We start from the raw sequence: 22,273 nt of genomic DNA, 5'->3' as shown, positions 1-22,273 counted from the left end.
GAACAGCTGCTTCTTCTTGGTTGGTGCGGCTCCCTTGGCCTCGGAGGTGCCCGCACCGGCAGGCTGTGCCGCGGCGGTGGTCTTGAGGGCAAGCTTGAGAGCCGCCAGGGCCTCCTTGGCGCCCCCCTTGATGGTGAGGACGCCCTTGCTTCCAGGCATCTTCGTGAGGTTGTAGGCCGGATGGGTCGCTGCCATGAACTGGGCCAGAGCTGGTGATACGTCTCCGTTGTATCTATAATTTTTGATTGTTCCATGCCAATATTATACAACTTTCATATACTTTTTGGCAACTTTTTATACTATTTTTGGGACTAACATATTGATCCAGTGCCCAGTGCCAGTTCCTGTTTGTTGCATGTTTTATGTTTCGCAGAAACCCCATATCAAACGGAATCCAAACGGGATAAAAACGGACGAAGAATATTTTTGGAATATTTGGAGAATATGGGAAGAAGAATCAATGCGAGACGGTGCCCGAGGTGGCCACGAGGCAGGGGGCGCGCCTGCCCCCTCGTGGGCCACCCGTAAGGCGGTTGCTGCTCTCCTTTGGCTGCAAGAAAGCTAATTTTAGGAGAAAAATCTGGGCGAAGGTTTCAATCCAATCGGAGTTAGGGATCTCCATATATATACGAAACGGTGAAAGGGCAGAAGAGAGAGAACACAGAAACAGAGAGAGATAGAGAGACATATCCAATCTCGGAGGGGCTCTCGCCCCTCCCATGCCATGGAGGCCAAGGACCAGAGGGAAAACCCTTCTCCCATCTAGGGAGGAGGTCAAGGAAGAATAAGAAGAAGGGGGCCCCTCTCCCCCTCTCTTCCGATGGCGCCGGAACACTGCCGTGGCCACCATCATCATCACCGCGATCTTCACCAACACCTCCGCCATCTTCACGAACATCTCCATCACCTCCCCCCCTCTATCTACAGCGGTCCACTCTCCCACAACCCGCAGTACCCTCTACTTGAACATGGTGATTTATGCTTCATATTATTAACCAATGATTTGTTGCCATCCTATGATGTCTGAGTAGATTTTCGTTGTCCTATCGGTGGTTGATGAATTGCTATGATTGATTTAATTTGCTTGTGGTTATGTTGCTGTCCTTTGGTGCCCATCATATGAGCGCGCGCATGGATCACACCATAGGGTTAGTTGTATGTTGATAGGACTATGTATTGGAGGGCAAGAGTGACAGAAGCTTCAACCTAGCATAGAAATTGATGCATACAGGATTGAAGGGGGACCAATATATCTTAATGCTATGGTTGTGTTTTACCTTAAGGAATGTTAGTAGTTGCGGATGCTTGCTAATAGTTCCAATCATAAGTGCGTAGAATTCCAAGTCAGGGATGACATGCTAGTAGTGGCCTCTCCCACATAAAACTTGCTATCGGTCTAGTAAAGTAGTCAATTGCTTAGGGACAATTTCGCAACTCCTACCACCACTTTTCCACACTCGCTATATTTACTTTATTGTGTCTTTATCTAAACAGCCCCTAGTTTTTATTTACGTACTCTTTATTATCTTATAAACATATCCAACAACATCTACAAAGTACTTCTAGTTTCATACTTGTTCTAGGTAAAGCGAACGTTAAGTGTGCGTAGAGTTGTATCGGTGGTTGATAGAACTTGAGGGAATATTTGTTCTACCTTTAGCTCCTCGTTGGGTTCGACACTCTTACTTATCGAAAGAGGCTACAATTGATCCCCTATACTTGTGGGTTATCAAGACCTTTTTCTGGCGCCGTTTCCGGGGAGCAATACTATGGGGTGAATATTCTCCTATGTGCTTGCTTGCTTTATCACTAAGTAATGTTTATTTGCTGTTCTTAGTTGTTTTCTATCCTTAGTTATGGATATGGAACACGAAATACCAAAACAATTAGGTGTACTTGCTACTCATGGAGATGGGGAACCTCCTAAAACCCTCGATGATCATTATGTGAAAAATATTATGTACCACTTTGATAATCCTGAGAAAACCTCATTCAATTATGTAATGGGAGACACGTTGGACCAACGTGAATACTTTAGGGATTATCGCTTGACTCAAAACGGGAAACTATTATGGGATCAAATTTATATGTTGAAGTGGTATTCTTAGCAAGTATGCTTGAGATATGATTATACTTGTTGCTCTAGGATGAAGGCTCCACACCTTCCCTTTTCATGCAAATCTAATGATAATGAAACCTTGGCTTCTTATGCTAGAGGTATATATTATTACTATGATGTGGAACAAATAGAAGAATTTGTTGCTTTTATGGGTGCTTATGAAATTGAATCTATGTTCAAAGAGTTTGAAAATCTTTATGATGCTGTTTATAGACCTGAAAATTTAGCTATCCTTAAATATTGCTATGCCAATTATGAATTCAATTCCGATATTGATGCATTTATTGAGAAAGTCTCCGCTATCCAAGAAGAGACTAATATTTTGCAGGAATCTATGGAAGAAGAAATTGATGAAACTGTGAGCTCATTGGATGAAAAAGATGAGGAGGAGAGCGAAGAACAAGAGGAGGAAGAGCGGATTGATCACCCGTGCCCACCTTCTAATGAGAGTAACTCTTCAACTCATACATTGTTTCATTCCCCTTCATGCTTACCGAAGGATGATTGCTATGATGACTGTTATGATCTCGTTGATTCTCTTGAAATATCCCTCTTTGATGATGCTTGCTATGCTTGTGGCCAAGATGCCAATATGAATTATGCTTATGGAGATGAACTTGCTATAGTTCCTTATGTTAAAGATGAAATTGTTGCTATTGCACCCACGCATGGTAGTCCTATTACCTTTTTGAATTCTCCAAACTACACTATATCGGAGAAGTTTGCTCTTATTAAGGATTATATTGATGGGTTGCCTTTTACCATTGCACATGATGATTTTGATGAATATAATATGCAAGTGCTTGCTGCTCCAACTTGCAATTATTATGAGAGAGGAACTATATCTCCACCTCTCTATGTTTCCCACACGAAAAAATTGCAAGAAACTGTTTATACTATGCATTGGCCTTTACTATGTGTGCATGAATTGTTCTTTTATGACATGCCGATGCATAGGAAGAGAGTTAGACTTCGTCATTGCTTGATATATGTTGCTTTGTGCTCACTACTAAATGCCAAATCATTGCTAATTAAAATTGGCTTTGATATACCTTGGGATCCGGGTGGATCCATTACTTGAGCACTATATGCCTAGCTTAATGGCTTTAAAGAAAGCATTGCCAGGGAGACAACCCGGAAGTTTTAGAGAGTCATTTATTTCTGTTGAGTGCTTTTATATAGTTTAAAAACAAACAAAATAAAGAGGGGAACCCAAAACTTTTCAAAAATAAAAGCAAAAGTGAGAAAGACGAGCATCGTGAAAGTGGGGGACGTCCTTGAACTTTGTTCATGGCCATGGAAACTTTGTGAATCTTAATTACAGAAACTTTTCAACAAACATAATTATTCCCTTGTACAATTCCATTATATTATAAAAATAATGTGCCAAGGTTTGCCTTTAGGATGTTTACAATGCTTGTTGGTTTGTGCGGTGCAGGACAGAAACTTTGGCTGTAGTGCGCGATTTTTACTTTTTTACTGGAACGTCAAACGGTTCTGATTCTTTTTGCACTGTCTTTCTATACAAATTGTTTATTTTCCATAATTTTGGCAGAATTTTAAAGTATCAGAAGTATGGTGAATGTTCAGATTATTACAGACTGTTCTGTTTATACAGATTCTGTTTTTGATGCATAGTTTGCTTGTTTTGATGAAACTATCGATTTATATCAGTGGATTAAGCCATGAAAAAGTTATACTACAGTAGACACAATGCAAAAACAAAATATGAATTGGTTTGCAACAGTACTTAGAGTAGTGATTTGCTTTATTATACTAACGGATCTTACCGAGTTTTCTGTTGAAGTTTTGTGTGGATGAAGTGTTCGATGATCGAGGAGGTCTCGATGTGAGAAGAAGGAAGAGAGGCAAGAGCTCAAGCTTGGGGATGCCCAATTCACCCCAAGTAAATATTCAAGGAGACTCAAGCATCTAAGCTTGGGGATACCCCGGAAGGCATCCCCTCTTTCTTCAACAAGTATCAGTATGTTTTCGGATTCGTTTCGTTCATGCGATATGTGCAAATCTTGGAGCGTCTTTTGCATTTAGTTTTCATTTTTCTTTTATGAACCATGCTGGTATGAGATAGTCCTTGGTTGATTTATAGAATGCTCATTGCACTTCACGTAAATCTTTTGAGTATGGCTTTATAGAATGCTTCGTGTGCTTCACTTATATCATTTGAAGTTTGGATTGCCTGTTTCTCTTCACATAGAAAACTGCCATTTGTAGAATGCTCTTTTGCTTCACTTATACTTGTTAGAGCATGGGCATATCTTTTGTAGAAAGAATTAAACTCTCTTGCTTCACTTATATCTATTTAGAGAGATGACAGGAATTGTTCATTCACATGGTTAGTCATAAAATCCTACATAAAACTTGCACATCACTGAATATGACATGTTTGATTCCTTGCAATAGTTTTGTGATATAAAGATGGTGATATTAGAGTCATGCTAGTGGGTAGTTGTGGATTTGTAGAAATACTTGTGTTGAGGTTTGTGATTCCCGTAGCATGCACGTATGGTGAACCGTTATGTAACGAAGTCGGAGCATGAGGTATTTATTGATTGTCTTCCTTATGAGTGGCGGTCGGGGACGAGTGATGGTCTTTTCCTACCAATCTATCCCCCTAGGAGCATGTGTAGTAGTACTTTGCTTCGAGGGCTAATAAACTTTTGCAATAAGTATATGAGTTCTTTATGACTAATGTGAGTCCATGGATTATATGCACTCTCACTTTTCCATCATTGCTAGCCTCTTCAGTACCGTGCATTGCCCTTTCTCACCTCGAGAGTTGGTGCAAACTTCGCCGGTGCATCCAAACCTCGTGACACGATATGCTCTATCACACATAAGCCTCATTATATCTTCTTCAAAACAGCCACCATACCTACCTGTTATGGCATTTCCATAGCCATTCCGAGATATATTGCCATGCAACTTCCATCATCATCATATACATGACTTGAGCATTTATTGTCATATTGCTTTGCATGATCGTAAGATAGCTAGCATGATGTTTTCATGGCTTGTCCATTTTTTGATGTCATTGCTACACTAGATCATCACACATCCCGGTACACCGCCGGAGGCATTCATATAGAGTTATATCTTTGTTCTAGTATCGAGTTGTAATATCGAGTTGTAAGTAAATAAAAGTGTGATGATCATCATTATTAGAGCATTGCCCCAACAAAAAAAGAGAGGCCAAAGAAGCCTAAATAAAAAATGGGGCCAAAGAAGCCCATAAAAAAAGAGAAAAGAAAAAAGGGGCAATGTTACTATCCTTTTACCACACTTGTGCTTCAAAGTAGCACCATGTTCTTCATATAGAGAGTCTCTTGAGTTATCACTTTCATATACTAGTGGGAATTTTCATTATAGAACTTGGCTTGTATATTCTGATGATGGGCTTCCTCAAATGCCCGAGGTCTTCATGAGCAAGCAAGTTGAATGCACACCCACTTAGTTTCAGTTTGAGCTTTCATATACTTATAGCTCTAGTGCATCCGTTGCATGGCAATCCCTACTCCTCACATTGACATCAATTGATGGGCATCTCCATAGCCCATTGATTAGTCGCGTCGATGCGAGACTTTCTCCTTTTTGTCTTCTCCACACAACCTCCACCATCATATTCTATTCCACCTATAGTGCCATGTCCATGGCTCACGCTCATGTATTGCATGAGGGTTGAAAAGGCTGAAGCGTGTTAGAAAGTATGAACCAATTGCTCAGCTTGTCATCGGGGTTGTGCATGATGTGAATATTTTGTGTGGTGAAGATGGAGCATAGCCAGACTATATGATTTTGTAGGGATAACTTTCTTTGGCCATTTTATTTTGAAAATACATGATTGCTTTATTAGTAGGCCTGAAGTATTATTGTTTTTATGTCAAATGATAGACTATTGCTTTGAATCACTCGTGTCTTAATATTCATTCCATGATTAGATACATGATCAAGATTATGCTAGGTAGCATTCCACATAAAAAATTATCTTTATTATCATTTACCTACCCGAGGACGAGCAGGAATTAAGCTTGGGGATGCTGATACGTCTCCGTCGTATCTTTAATTTTTGATTGTTCCATGCCAATATTATACAACTTTCATATACTTTTTGGCAACTTTTTATACTATTTTTGGGACTAACATATTGATCCAGTGCCCGGTGCAAGTTCATGTTTGTTGCATGTTTTATGTTTCGCAGAAACCCCATATCAAACGGAATCCAAACGGGATAAAAACGGACGGAGAATATTTTTGGAATATTTGGAGAATATGGGAAGAAGAATCAACGCGAGACGGTGCCCCAGGTGGCCACGAGGCAGGGGGCGCGCCTGCCCCCCTCGTGGGCCACCCATAAGGTGGTTGCTGCTCTCCTTTGGCTGCAAGAAAGCTAATTTTAGGAGAAAAATCTGGGCAAAGGTTTCAATCCAATCAGAGTTGCGGATCTCCATATATATACGAAACGGTGAAAGGGCAGAAGAAAGAGAACGCAGAAACAAAGAGAGATAGAGAGATAGATCCAATATCGGAGGGGCTCTCGCCCCTTGAGGGAGTCCTAGACTAACAGGTCCTCGGGCGTCCGACCTGTTATCCATGGGCCGGAATGATGGGCTGTGAAGATACGAAGGCCGAAGACAATGCCCGTGTCCGGATTGGACTCTACTTGGCATGGAAGGCAAGCTAGGCAACCTATTATGAAGATTTCCTCCTATGTAACCGAGCTCATGTAACCCTAGATCTCTCTGGTGTCTATATAAACCGGAGAGCATAGTCCGGATAGGACAGATTCATTACCATATTCACATAGGCTAGACTTCTAGGGTTTAGCCATTACGATCTCGTGGTAGATCAACTCTTGTAACACTCATATTTATCAAGATCAATCAAGCAGGAAGTAGGGTATTACCTCCATAGAGAGGGCCCGAACCTGGGTAAACATCGTGTCCCCCGTCTCCTGTTACCATCGATCCTAGACGCACAGTTCGGGACCCCCTACCCGAGATCCGCCGGTTTTGACACCGACATTGGTGCTTTCATTGAGAGTTCCACTGTGCCATCGACTAAGGTTTGATGACCCCTTCAATTGTCAATAATGACGCTGTCCAGGGAGGGACCTTCCTCCCCGGACAGGTTTTTGTGTTCGGCGGCTTCGCACTGGGGGCCAACTCGCTTGGCCATCTGGAGCAGATCGATAGTTACGCCCCTGGCCACCAGGTCAGGTTCGGAGCTTGAACTACGTCGCGGATATCCGTGGAGACTTGATCTTCGAGGGATTTGAAACCGCGGCGATCGCTCCCCCTTTCTCCGATGAACATGACTTAAATCTGTCATCGGAGCACACCCAGGAGATGGATCCTGTTGCTGCAACGGCCTCAGTACCGAAGCAGATCATCCCCTCCGAGGCCATAAAGTCCGCGGCGTTGAAGCCGCACACGGACTCGACATCCTGCAATGCTGGCGTCAATGGAACTCCGGACTCGTCTCCGGCTACATGTTCCGGATCAAGTGCGCCTGCGGACACCGAGCTGGATCGGTTATCAATTTTCGAATTTAGCGCCGCAGACATCTTCCAGCATTCGCCTTTGGGTGACGTACTAAATTCTTTGAAGAACTTGTCCTTGGAGGAAGACTCACAGCCGAACTATGTTCGGTTCGAGCTAGAGGCGGACGACGAGGAATTTTGCTTCCCACCCGCCACCCACTTCATAGCCACCGTCGACGACTTAACCGACGTGCTTGACTATGGCTCCGAAGACATCACCGGTATGGACGACGATGCCGACAATGAGCAAGGCCAAGACCCGCCATTCACTGGACGTTGGACGGCCACCTCTTCGTACGACGTATACATGGTTGATACACCCAAAGGATCTGGCGACGACAAAGAAGAGCCAGATAAGAATAAACCTTCTGAGACGCAGTCCAAGCGCCGGCGCCCCAAACGCCGTTCTAAGCCTCGCCGCTCAAAAGATAGCAACACTGGTACCGGAGAAAATAGCACTCCGGGCGACGCCGAAAACAATGAAGACCCTGTCGGTGCTGCATCCGAACAGGAGGAACATGACGACAGGCAAGACAACCCTGATGAGCAGGCCATAGAAGATGACTCGGGGGACGATAGTTACCGTCCACCCTCCGAAGAGGAGACAAGCCTCGGCAATGAAGATTTCATCGTGCCTGAGGACCCTCTGGAGCAGGAGCGCTTTAAGCTTCAACTCATAGCCACTGCAAGGAGCCTGAAAAAGAAACAGCTGCAGCTTCAAGCTGAACAAGATCTGCTCGTCGACAGATGGACTGACGTCCTGACAGCGGAAGAATACGGCCTCAAGCGCCCAGCCAAGAGCTACCCGAAACGCAGACTGCTACCTCAATTCGATGAGGAGGCACCGGAGCACACATCTCCCTCACGTAATGCGGAACGACCACCACATGGTCGAGACAGGGTGGCCGACCGGCCACCACGCGGTCGGGATAGAGCGACAACTCAGGCCGAACAGCAGCCTGCCCAACCGCCCCGCAAAAATAAAGACGGAAGAGTTTGGGGTCACACGTATGACCTCCGGCAGACCCTGGACAGTAGAGTAGGACATACAAGATCAATCTACGGATCGCGAGGACGTGCCTCGAGGCACGAAGACGGCTACCTATTCGGACGTGACAAAACTAACCACGTCCGGTCCGAATGCCGCAGACGGACTCCATCAGAGCTACGCCGCGACACGGCCCGGTACAGAGGTGCCGCACACCCTCTCTGCTTCACAGACGAGGTACTGGATCACGAATTCCTCGAGGGATTCAAGCCCGTCAATATCAAATCATACGACGGCACAACTGATCCTGCAGTATGGATTGAGGATTTCATTCTCCATATTCATATGGCTCAAGGAGATGACCTCCACGCCATTAAATACCTCCCACTCAAGCTCAAAGGGCCCGCTCGGCACTGGCTTAACAGCCTGCCTGAAAATTCTATCGGCAGCTGGGAGGACTTGGAAGAAGCTTTCCTAGACAACTTCCAAGGAACATATGTCCGGCCACCAGACGCCGATGATCTAAGCCACATAGTTCAACAACCTGGAGAATCAGCCAGAAAATTCTGGACTAGGTTCCTAACCAAAAAGAACCAGATTGTTGACTGTCCGGATGCCGAGGCCTTGGCAGCCTTCAAACACAGCATCCGGGACGAATGGCTAGCACGCCACCTCGGCCAAGAAAAGCCGAAGTCCATGGCAGCCCTCACGGCACTCATGACCCGCTTTTGCGCGGGAGAGGACAGTTGGCTGGCCCGTAGTAACAACACAGCCAGCGAGAGAGGCCCCTCGGAGGCCAAGAATAGCACTGGCAAGCTTCGGTGCAACAGACACAAACGCCGAAGCAATGACAACAACACCGATGACGCCACAGTCAACGCCGGATTCACTGGCTCCAAGTCCGGCCAGTGGAAGAAGCCCTATAAAAGAAATAATGAAGGACCTTCCAGCCTGGACCGCATACTCGACCGTCCGTGCCAGATACACGGCACCCCGGACAAGCAAGCCAATCATACCAACAGGGATTGTTGGGTTTTCAAGCAGGCTGGCAAGTTAAATGCCGAAAACAAAGAAAAGGGATCACAAAGTGAGGACGAGGACGAAGAGCCCCGGCAGCCGAACACTGGGGGGCAGAAGAAATTTCCCCCTCAAGTCAAAACGGTGCACATGATATACGCTACACACATCCCCAAAAGGGAGCGTAAGCGTGCACTTAGGGACGTCTACGCGGTAGAGCCAGTCGCCCCCAAATTCAATCCATGGTCGTCATTTCCGATCACCTTTGATCGTCGAGACCACCCAACCAGTATCCGTCATGGCGGTTCGGCCGCATTGGTCCTCGACCCAATCATCGACGGATTTCACCTAACACGAGTCCTAATGGACGGTGGTAGCAGCCTCAACCTGCTCTATCAAGACACAGTTCGGAAGATGGGCATTGACCCCTCACGAATCAAACCAACAAAGACTACCTTCAAAGGAGTCATACCAGGCGTCGAGGCTCGCTGTACGAGCTCAATCACACTGGAAGTGGTCTTCGGCTCTCCGGACAATTTCCGAAGCGAGGAGTTAATCTTCGACATCGTCCCCTTCCGCAGCGGCTACCACGCATTACTCGGACGAACAACGTTTGCTAGATTCAACGCAGTGCCACACTACGCTTACCTGAAACTCAAGATGCCCGGTCCACGCGGCGTCATAACAGTCAATGGCAACACGGAACGCTCTCTCCGAACAGAGGAGCACACCGCCGCCCTAGCAGCAGAGGTACAGAGCGGCCTTCTCAAGCAGCAGCATAGTGCGGCTGCCGAGCCCCTGGACACCATCAAGAGGTCCCGAACTACACTGCAGCAGGACAGCAAGGCTCGTCAAGAGCTCGACTAGCAATTCGGCTTCCGTCCCAGTCCGGATGAAGTAGTGGCATTCGTACCACGCGTACATAATTACGCACTCGAGATTCCATGGACATCGACGGAGGCACAAGCTCAACCGGGATCTACAGTTTGGCTAGACCGACCCCGGATACACCTTTTCTTTCTGTTTCAGGTTCCTTTTCCCGCGAGCCTGATCACAAGCCCCTTCGAAGGATTGGCACACAAAGGGGACATGCAGCATAGGTGTGTAGGGTAACCTCCATACGTTCTTCTTGACGGTATTTTTCCTTCTTTCTCAGGACCCGTACGCTGCCCCCTCTTGATTCCGTCATATTACATAGCCCGGGTGCTTATCGCGCTATTTGTACAAGATACGCCTTAACGTATCCATTCAGTTATAATGATAATGATTTGCGGCCCAGTTTTTGTGGTTTTCGCCCCTTACTTCATTTCATTTCGATCTGCTTATTAGCTACATCGGTACTCTTTTGTACGTTTCATATTCGCCAGGGGCTGCTTATCGCCCCACAATAAGGCAACAAAGTCCGAACACTTTTTGTATAAAAGTTCGGCACCCCGAATTTAGCATTATATGCATTGGCTCCGAATCATGTCTTTGGTCAATAGTTGGGTTGCCCGGCTCCTGTGCTTGCTACCCTACGTTCCGCTCTATCGGCTAGGGTAGTAAAGGGAGAACTACTGCGATTGTGCCCTGGCCTTGACCGGATGAGCACCTCAGTAGAGAAAGCCGAAAACTGACTGTCATGATACGGCGAGAGCCGGTCAGCTGTTCGTGGGTTACAAAATCGTTGGAGATTTTTTCCGCCTCACGCGAAGGATCGGCACTTCCCGATCAGATGCTGACAGCACCCTGGCTTGGACCAGGGGCTGCGCACTTGCTTAATTATAAAACTCCTATGGCTAAGTGAGGGCGTTTAAGCCGTATAGTCTGATTGCCTTGTTCGTTGCGCTAAACAACTCCTTCAAGGACCATACAATTGGATCAAGATTGTTTAGATCCCATCCCGAACACCTCCGTACTAATTACGTGAGGGCAGAAGCCGACGACTGGCCAACCCTCAGATTGCATATAACACGGCCGCACAGGAGGAAACAATTTAAAGCATAACGAAATTACATTACAAAACAAGCTCTGTCTTTATAATACAAGGCAAAGGCCCAATACGAATGTATTCATTCGAAAATAACGTCCTGCGAACATTGAGCTGCCACAAGTCGAGACCCTTCTATGACATCCGCAAAATATTTCTCGGGTGTGTGGTGCTCCTTGCCCTCCGGCGGCCCGCTGGCCACTTCAACAGCGTTCATCTTCGCCCACAACATCTTGCAGCGAGCGAAGGCCATACGGGCACCTTCAATACATGTAGAGCGCTTGACGACGTCCAGCCACGGACAGGCTTCCACCAGCCACCTCATGAGTCCGAAGCAGCTGCCGGGTATAGCTTCGGCTGGCCACAGCCGGATTGTCAAATCCTTCATGGCTAGTTCGGCCACCCTGTGCAGCTCCACCAGCTGCTTCAGCTGATCGGTGAAGGACACGGGATGCTCTGGCATCGCATACTGCGACCAGAATAGCTTCTCTGTAGAACCTCCTCCTTCGGCTCGGTAGAACGTTGCAGCATCTGATACGCTGCATGGTAGATCCGCAAAAGCTCCTGGGGAACTCCGAACCCGAGTTAGTAAAAGGTATTGCCTCTCCGCATACTTGCTTTGCATCTTAAAAGCCTTACCCGCCGTGATCTTCCTGGCCTCCTGGATCTCCTGGATGACGGCCTGGGCCTCATTCCACGCGGTCTCCGCGCCCTGACGAGCCTTGGTGAGTTCGGCCTCCTGAGCCGACGCATCATTCTCCAAGGTCTCACATTTTTCACTGCATCTTGGAGCTCCTGCTGGATTTCCTTGACACGGGCCTCGAGCTTCTTACGAGCGGCTTGCTGCTGGACAGCCTTTTCCTCGGCCTCGCCCAGGGCCTTCCTCAGGGCCTCGACCTCGGTCACGGCTCCTGCATACATTTCGACATTACAGTCAATACACAGCGTCTCCGCTTTCCGAACACACAGCAAGACGTTACTTACCTTGCTTCTCCTGCAGCCGCACTCTAACCTCGCCGAGCTCGTTCTCGGTCCGCTCCAGCCTCTGCTTCAGTTCAGAGACTTCGGCAGCATGTGAGGTCGCGGCCAACAGCGACGCCTGCTCATGCACACATATCACGTTAGTCTCCTACACTAGAGGATTGATCCTCTGTCCGGTTCCTCTTACCGAGCACCGGACAGTGTCTCAGGGGCTACTGACTATATGGGTTTTTTCTCTGTTATTTACCTCGAAACCTGTCAACAGGTTGCTGCAGGCTTCGTTCAGTCCACTCTTGGCGGACTGAACCTTCTCGATCACCGCGCTCATAACAACACGGTGCTCGTCCATAACGGAGGCGCCTCGTAGCGCCTCCATCAGGTTATCCGGCGCCCCTGGATGGACAGGGACCACCGGCGGAAACGGTGCACCCCCCTCCTTCAAAGGGGGCTGCCCGCCCGACTCCGGAGCCATATGGGTCTCCGGAATCGTATCCGGCTGAGGGCCAAGCTGGATGCGGCCCTCTTCGCCAGTCTCCATGGGGATCATCTCCTCCATGTGTCCGGCAGTGGAGGCTTCGCCTCGTCGCGCCTCTCGGACAGCGTCCTGGGTTCCTCCCCGGCTCGGATCGGCCCTCCGGGACAGCGCCTCGGTGTCGTCCTCGGCCCCGGGGGAGTAAGCAGGCGGTGGCGACTGGCTCGCCATCTCCGACGGAGCCAACGAACTTCCAGACGAGGATCGCTGGATTAGGTCGCGGGCCGGACTGCAATAGTACAGCTAACTACATCAAGATAATGGAGAGAAAGGGCTGGATGTGCGCATAAATAAGCCATGTCACTTACGATGCGGCCTGGGGCTTTGTGCGGGGGCGTCGTTCCGGACTACTGTCAACGTCCCACGCGGTGTTGGCCGCCAGAACGCCCTTCCCCTTTTTGGGCGCCTCCGCCTCCAGATGCGCCGGAGCCGCCCTCTTCTTCTTCCTCTCCTCAGGGGGAGGATTGTTTTCTTCCTCCTCCTCCTCTTCCCCGTCATTGTCCTCAGGGACAGAGGAATGAGTTTCGTCGTCTTCGGACGCCGCGTCCGAAGTACCCTTACGACGGAGGCCACTCTTGGCCCCCTTTGCCTTCTTCTTGGCCTTCTTCTCCGGCGCCTTATATGGCGCCGGTACTAGCATCTCCGCCAAGCACGGGATGACTGGCTCTTCGGGCAGCGGAGCCGAACACTGGATCCGCTACGCCCTCTCCGTCCAGTCCTGAAAGAGCAGTAATAAAAGCTCAGACATCATCCTCGAAACAATTAGGTTGAGGACTCATTCGAAATAACATACCTTGCTGGCGGGGTGTGTACAATCGTGACCACGGTCTGAATCTGTGGCCGGTGGTTTTTCATTGCCCTTGAAGAGCAATTTCCATGCGCCTTCGTGCATAGTCTCGAAGAGCCTCGCCAGGGTCCGGCGCTTCTTCGGATTGAACTCCTACGGCGGGCGGCTTCGGCGCTGGCATGGAAGGATCCGGCGAACTAACATCACCTGGATCACATCAACAAGCTTGACGCTCTTGGTTACCATGCTCTGAATGCGCGTCTGCAGCGCTATCAGCTTGTCAGGAGAACACCAGTCTGGACTCTTCTCGACCCAGGAGGTGAGTCGCATAGGAGCGCCGGAGCGGAATTCGGCAGCTGTGGCCCAGGTGGTGCTGCATGGTTCTGTGATGTAGAACCACTGCTTCTGCCACTCCTTTACCGTATCCACGAAAGTGCCTTTGGGCCAGGAGACGTTGGACAATTTGCTCACCATTGCCCCTCCGCACTCCGCGTGTTGGCCATCCACCACCATCGGCTTCACGTTGAAGACTTTGAGCAACAGCCCAAAGTGGGGTTGGATATGGAGGAAGGCCTCGCACACGACGATAAACACCGAGATGTTGAGGAAGGAATTCGGGGATAGATCATGAAAATCTACCCCGTAATAATACATTAACCCGCGGACGAAGGGGTGGAGTGGAAACCCTAGCCCGCGGAAGAAATGGGGGAGGAATACCACCCTCTCTGTGGGCTCCGGCGTGGGGACGATATGTCCCTCGGCCGGTAGGCGGTGGACGATCTCCTTCGCCAAATATCCGGCCGCCCGGAGCTCAGTAATGTCCTCCTTCGTGACGGAGGAGACCATCCATTTGCCCTGACCACCGGATCCGGACATGGTTGCTGGAGTGGAAAGGAGATTGAAACTGGGGCGCTGGAGCTCGAGATTGGGATGGCAGAGGCAGAGAGAAAGCACGAGAAGAGGAAGGGGGAATCCTTATCCCCTTATAAAGGCAGCAAATATAAAACTCCTCCTCACTCTCCTTGAGATTCGCCTATTCCCAAGGGCTGTGTAAACGACACGGTTGGGTTACCCATGCCCGCATTGATGAGAATCCCGCGATAAGGGGACACGATCTCTGCTTCGACAAGACGTGCCAATAGCAACCGCGTCTTGAAATGTGGGATAAACGGTTCAAAATTGTGACCGAACGGACGTCTTGTCACATTGCAGAAAGCTGTCAGCGGATGGAACTCGTGTAAGATATATATATTCTCTTTGCGGTTGTGCATGGTGTGTAACAGGTCCGGATACAATCATCACGTCCGAAGACTATCTTGGAGTTCGGAAGGAGGGGAACCCGCCTTGCAATGCCGAAGACAATCTGCGCGCCGGACTCCTCATCATTGAAGCCAGGTTCAGGGGCCACTGAGGGAGTCCTGGACTAAGGGGTCCTCGGGCGTCCGGCCTGTTGTCCATGGGCCGGACTGATGGGCTGTAAAGATACGAAGGCCGAAGACAATACCCGTGTCCGGATTGGACTCTACTTGGCGTGGAAGGCAAGCTAGGCGACCTATTATGAAGATATCCTCCAATGTAACCGACCTCATGTAACCCTAGATCTCTCCGGTGTCTATATAATCCGGAGAGCATAGTCCGGATAGGACAGATTCATTACCATATTCACATAGGCTAGACTTCTAGGGTTTAGCCATTACGATCTCGTGGTAGATCAACTCTTGTAACACTCATATTTATCAAGATCAATCAAGCAGGAAGTAGGGTATTACCTCCATAGAGAGGGCCCAAACCTGGGTAAACATCGTGTCCCCCGTCTCCTGTTACCATTGATCCAAGACGCGCAATTCGGGACCCCCTACCCGAGATCCGCCGGTTTTGACACCGACACCCCTCCCATGCCATGGAGGCCAAGGACCAGAGGGGAAACCCTTCTCCCATCTAGGGAGGAGGTCAAGGAAGAAGAAGAAGGGGGCCCCTCTCCCCCTCTCTTCCGGTGGCGCCGGAACGCTGCCGTGGCCACCATCATCATCACCGCGGTCTTCACCAACACCTCTGCCATATTCACCAACATCTCCATCACCTTCCCCCCTCTATCTACAGCGCTCCACTCTCCCGCAACCCGCTATACCCTCTACATGAACATGGTGCTTTATGCTTCATATTATTATCCAATGATGTGTTGCCATCCTATGATGTCTGAGTAGATTTTCATTGTCCTATCGGTGGTTGATGAATTGCTATGATTGATTTAATTTGCTTGTGGTTATGTTGCTGTCCTTTGGTGCCCATCATATGAGCGCGCACGTGGATCACACCATAGGGTTAGTTGTATGTTGATAGGACTATGTATTGGAGGGCAAGAGTGACAGAAGCTTCAACCTAGCATAGAAATTGATGCATACGGGATTGAAGGGGGACCAATATATCTTAATGCTATGGTTGGGTTTTACCTTAATGAACGTTAGTAGTTGCGGATGCTTGCTAATAGTTCCAATCATAAGTGCGTAGAATTCCAAGTCAGGGATGACATGCTAGCAGTGGCCTCTCCCACATAAAACTTGCTATCGGTCTAGTAAAGTAGTCAATTGCTTAGGGACAATTTCGCAACTCCTACCACCACTTTTCCACACTCGCTATATTTACTTTATTGTGTCTTTATCTAAACAGCCCCTAGTTTTTATTTACGTACTCTTTATTATCTTGCAAACCTATCCAACAACATCTACAAAGTACTTCTAGTTTCATACTTGTTCTAGGTAAAGCGAACGTTAAGCGTGTGTAGAGTTGTATCGGTGGTCGATAGAACTTGATGGAATATTTGTTCTACCTTTAGCTCCTCGTTGGGTTCGACACTCTTACTTATCGAAACATGCTACAATTGATCCCCTATACTTGTGGGTTATCAAGACCTTTTTCTGGCGCCGTTGCCGGGGAGCAATAGCGTGGGGTGAATATTCTCGTGTGTGTTTGCTTGCTTTATCACTAAGTAATTTTTGTTTGCTGTTCTTAGTTGTTTTCTATCTTTAGTTATGGATATGGAACACGAAATACCAAAAAAATTAGGTGTACTTGCTACTCATGGAGATCGGGAACCTCCTAAAACCCTCGATGATCATTATGTGAAAAATATTATGTACCACTTTGATAATCCTGAGAAAACCTCATTCAATTATGTAATGGGAGACACGTTGGACCAACGTGAATACTTTAGGGATTATCGGTTGACTCAAAAAGGGAAACTATTATGGGATCAAATTTATATGTTGAAGTGGTATGCTCAGCAAGTATGCTTGAGATATGATTATACTTGTTGCTCTAGGATGAAGGCTCCACATCTTCCCTTTTCATGCAAATTTAATGATAATGAAACCTTGGCTTCTTATGCTAGAGGTATATATGATTACTATGATGTGGAACAAATAGAAGAATTTGTTGCTTTTATGGGTGCTTATGAAATTGAATCTATGTTCAAAGAGTTTGAAAATATTTATGATGCTATTTATAGACCTGAAAATTTAGCTATCCTTAAATATTGCTATGCCAATTATCAATTCAATTCCGATATTGATGCATTTATTGAGAAAGTCTCCGCTGTCCAAGAAGAGACTAATATTTTGCAGGAATCTATGGAAGAAGAAATTGATGAAACTGTGAGCTCATTGGATGAAAAAGATGAGGAGGAGAGCGAAGCACAAAAGGAGGAAGAGCGGATTGATCACCCGTGCCCACCTTCTAATGAGAGTAACTCTTCAACTCATACATTGTTTAATTCCCCTTCATGCTTACCGAAGGATGATTGCTATGATGAATGTTATGATCCCGTTGATTCTCTTGAAATATCCCTTTTTGATGATGCTTGCTATGCTTGTGGCCAAGATGCCAATATGAATTATGTTTATGAAGATGAACCTTCTATAGTTCCTTATGTTAAAGATGAAATTGTTGCTATTGCACCCACGCATGGTAGTCCTATTATCTTTTGGAATTCTCCAAACTACACTATATCGGAGAAGTTTGCTCTTATTAAGGATTATATTGATGGGTTGCCTTTTACCGTTGCACATGACGATTTTGATGAATATAATATGCATGTGCTTGCTGCTCCAACTTGCAATTATTATGAGAGAGGAACTATATCTCCACCTCTCTATGTTTCCCACATGAAAAAATTGCAAGAAACTGTTTATACTATGCATTGGCCTTTACTATGTGTGCATGAATTGTTCTTTTATGACATGCTGATGCATAGGAAGAGAGTTAGACTTCGTCATTGCTTGATATATGTTGCTTTGTGCTCACTACTAAATGCCAAATCATTGCTAATTAAAATTGGCTTTGATGTACCTTGGGATCCGGGTGGATCCATTACTTGAGCACTATATGCCTAGCTTTATGGCTTTAAAGAAAGCACTGCCAGGGAGACAACCCGGAAGTTTTAGAGAGACATTTATTTCTGTTGAGTGCTTTTACAGAGTTTAAGAACAAAAAAATAAAGAGGGGAACCCAAAACTTTTGAAAAAGAAAAGCAAAAGTGAGAAAGACGAGCATCGTGAAAGTGGGCGACCTCCTTGAACTTTGTTCATGGCCATGGAAACTTTGTGAATCTTAATTACAGAAACTTTTCAACAAAAATAATTATCCCCTTGTACAATTCCATTATATTATAAAAATAATGTGCCAAGGTTTGCCTTTAGGATGTTTACAATGCTTGTTGGTTTGAGCGGTGCAGGACAGAAACTTTGGCTGTAGTGCGCGATTTTTTACTTTTTTACTGGAACGTCAAACGGTTCTGAATCTTTTTGCACTGTCTTTCTATACAAATTGTTTATTTTTCCTAATTTTGGAAGAAGTTTTAAAGTATCAGAAGTATGGTGAATGTTCAGATTTATTACAGACTGTTCTGTTTTATACAGATTCTGTTTTTGATGCATAGTTTGCTTGTTTTGATGAAACTATCGATTTATATCAGTGAATTAAGCCATGAAAAAGTTATACTACAGTAGACACAATGCAAAAACAAAATATGAATTGGTTTGCAACAGTACCTAGAGTAGTGATTTGCTTTATTATACTAACGGATCTTACTGAGTTTTCTGTTGAAGTTTTGTGTGGATGAAGTGTTCGATGATCGAGGAGGTCTCAATGTGAGAAGAAGGAAGAGAGGCAAGAGATCAAGCTTGGGGATGCCCAAGGCACCCCTAGTAAATATTCAAGGAGACTCAAGCGTCTAAGCTTGGGGATGCCCCGGAAGGCATCCCCTCTTTCTTCAACAAGTATCGGTATGTTTTCGGATTCGTTTCGTTCATGCGATATGTGCAAATCTTGGAGCGTCTTTTGCATTTAGTTTTCATTTTTCTTTTATGCACCATGCTGGCATGAGATAGTCCTTGGTTGATTTATATAATGCTCATTGCACTTCACTTAAATCTTTTGAGTATGGCTTTATAGAATGCTTCATGTGCTTCACTTATATCATTTGATGTTTGGATTTCCTGTTTCTCTTCACATAGAAAACCGCCATTTGTAGAATGCTCTTTTGCTTCACTTATACTTGTTAGAGCATGGGCATATCTTTTGTAGAAAGAATTAAACTCTCTTGCTTCACTTATATCTATTTAGAGAGATGACAGGAATTGGTCATTCACATGGTTAGTCATAAAATCCTACATAAAACTTGTAGATCACTGAATATGACATGTTTGATTCCTTGCAATAGTTTTGCGATATAAAGATGGTGATATTAGAGTCATGCTAGTGGGTAGTTGTGGATTAGTAGAAATACTTGTGTTGAGGTTTGTGATTCCCGTAGCATGCACGTATGGTGAACCGTTATGTAACGAAGTCGGAGCATGAGGTATTTATTGATTGTCTTCCTTATGAGTGGCGGTCGGGGACGAGCGATGGTCTTTTCCTACCAATCTATCCCCCTAGGGGCATGCGTAGTAGTACTTTGCTTCGAGGGCTAATAAACTTTTGCAATAAGTATATGAGTTCTTTATGACTAATGTGAGTCCATGGATTATACGCACTCTCACCTTTCCATCATTGCTAGCCTCTTCGGTACCGTGCATTGCCCTTTCTCACCTCGAGAGTTGGTGCAATCTTCGCCGGTGCATCCAAACCTCGTGATACGATACGCTCTATCACACATAAGCCTCATTATATCTTCTTCAAAACAGCCACCATACCTACCTATTATGGCATTTCCATAGCCATTCCGAGATATATTTCCATGCAACTTCCATCATCATCATATACATGAATTGAGCATTTATTGTCATATTGCTTTGCATGATCGTAAGATAGCTAGCATGATGTTTTCATGGCTTGTCCGTTTTTTGATGTCATTGCTACGCTAGATCATTCCACATCCCGGTACACCGCCGGAGGCATTCATATAGAGTCATATCTTTGTTCTAGTATCGAGTTGTAATATCGAGTTGTAAGTAAATAAAAGTGTGATGATCATCATTATTAGAGCATTGCCCCAAGAAAAAAAAGAGGCCAAAGAAGCCTAAATAAAAAATGGGGCCAAAGAAGCCCGCAAAAAAAAGAGAAAAGAAAAAGGGGCAATGTTACTATCCTTTTACCACACTTGTGCTTCAAAGTAGCACCATGTTCTTCATATAGAGAGTCTCTTGAGTTATCACTTTCATATACTAGTGGGAATTTTCATTATAGAACTTGGCTTGTATATTCCGATGATGGGCTTCCTCAAATGCCCGAGGTCTTCATGAGCAAGCAAGTTGGATGCACACCCACTTAGTTTCAGTTTGAGCTTTCATATACTTATAGCTCTAGTGCATCTGTTGCATGGCAATCCCTACTCCTCACATTGACATCAATTGATGGGCATCTCCATAGCCCGTTGATTAGTCGCGTCGATGCGAGACTTTCTCCTTTTTGTCTTCTCCACACAACCTCCACCATCATATTCTATTCCACCTATAGTGCTATGTCCATGGCTCACGCTCATGTATTGCATGAGGGTTGAAAAGGCTGAAGCGCGTTAAAAAGTATGAACCAATTGCTCGGCTTGTCATCGGGGTTGTGCATGATGTGAATATTTTGTGTGGTGAAGATGGAGCATAGCCAGACTATATGATTTTGTAGGGATAACTTTCTTTGGCCATGTTATTTTGAAAAGACATGATTGCTTTATTAGTAGGCTTGAAGTATTATTGTTTTTATGTCAAATGATAGACTATTGCTTTGAATCACTCGTGTCTTAATATTCATGCCATGATTAGATACATGATCAAGATTATGCTAGGTAGCATTCCACATAAAAATTATCTTTTTATCATTTACCTACTCGAGGACGAGCAGGAATTAAGCTTGGGGATGCTGATACGTCTCCGTCGTATCTATAATTTTTGATTGTTCCATGCCAATATTATACAACTTTCATATACTTTTTGGCAACTTTTTATACTATTTTTGGGACTAACATATTGATCCAGTGCCCGGTGCAAGTTCATGTTTGTTGCATGTTTTATGTTTCGCAGAAACCCCATATCAAACGGAATCCAAACGGGATAAAAACGAATGGAGAATATTTTTGGAATATTTGGAGAATATGGGAAGAAGAATCAACGCGAGACGGTGCTCGAGGTGGCCACGAGGCAGGGCCGCGCCTGCCACCCTCGTGGGCCACCCGTAAGGTGGTTGCTGCTCTCCTTTGGCCGCAAGAAAGCTAATTTTAGGAGAAAAATCATGGGGAAGGTTTCGATCCAATCGGAGTTACGGATCTCCACATATATACGAAACGGTGAAAGGGCAGAAGAGAGAGAACGCAGAAACAGAGAGAGATAGAGAGATAGATCCAATCTCGGAGGGGCTCTCGCCCCTCCCATGCCATGGAGGCCAAGGACCAGAGGGGAAACCCTTCTCCCATCTAGGGAGGAGGTCAAGGAAGAAGAAGAAGAAGGGGGCCCCTCTCCCACTCTCTTCCGGTGGCGCCGGAATGCTGCCGTGGCCACCATCATCATCACCGCGATCTTCACCAACACCTCCGCCATCTTCACCAACATCTCCATCACCTTCCCCCCTCTATCTACAGCGGTCCACTCTCCCGCAACCCGCTATACCCTCTACTTGAACATGGTGCTTTATGCTTCATATTATTATCCAATGATGTGTTGCCATCCTATGATGTCTGAGTAGATTTTCGTTGTCCTATCGGTGGTTGATGAATTGCTATGATTGATTTAATTTGCTTGTGGTTATGTTGCTGTCCTTTGGTGCCCATCATATGAGTGCGCGCGTGGATCACACCATAGGGTTAGTTGTATGTTGATAGGACTATGTATTGGAGGGCAAG

This window comes from Triticum aestivum, chromosome 4D (assembly GCF_018294505.1).
Source record: "Triticum aestivum cultivar Chinese Spring chromosome 4D, IWGSC CS RefSeq v2.1, whole genome shotgun sequence".
NCBI classification, from domain to species: Eukaryota; Viridiplantae; Streptophyta; class Magnoliopsida; order Poales; family Poaceae; genus Triticum; species Triticum aestivum.
Note: the sequence above shows the minus strand (reverse complement) of the source record.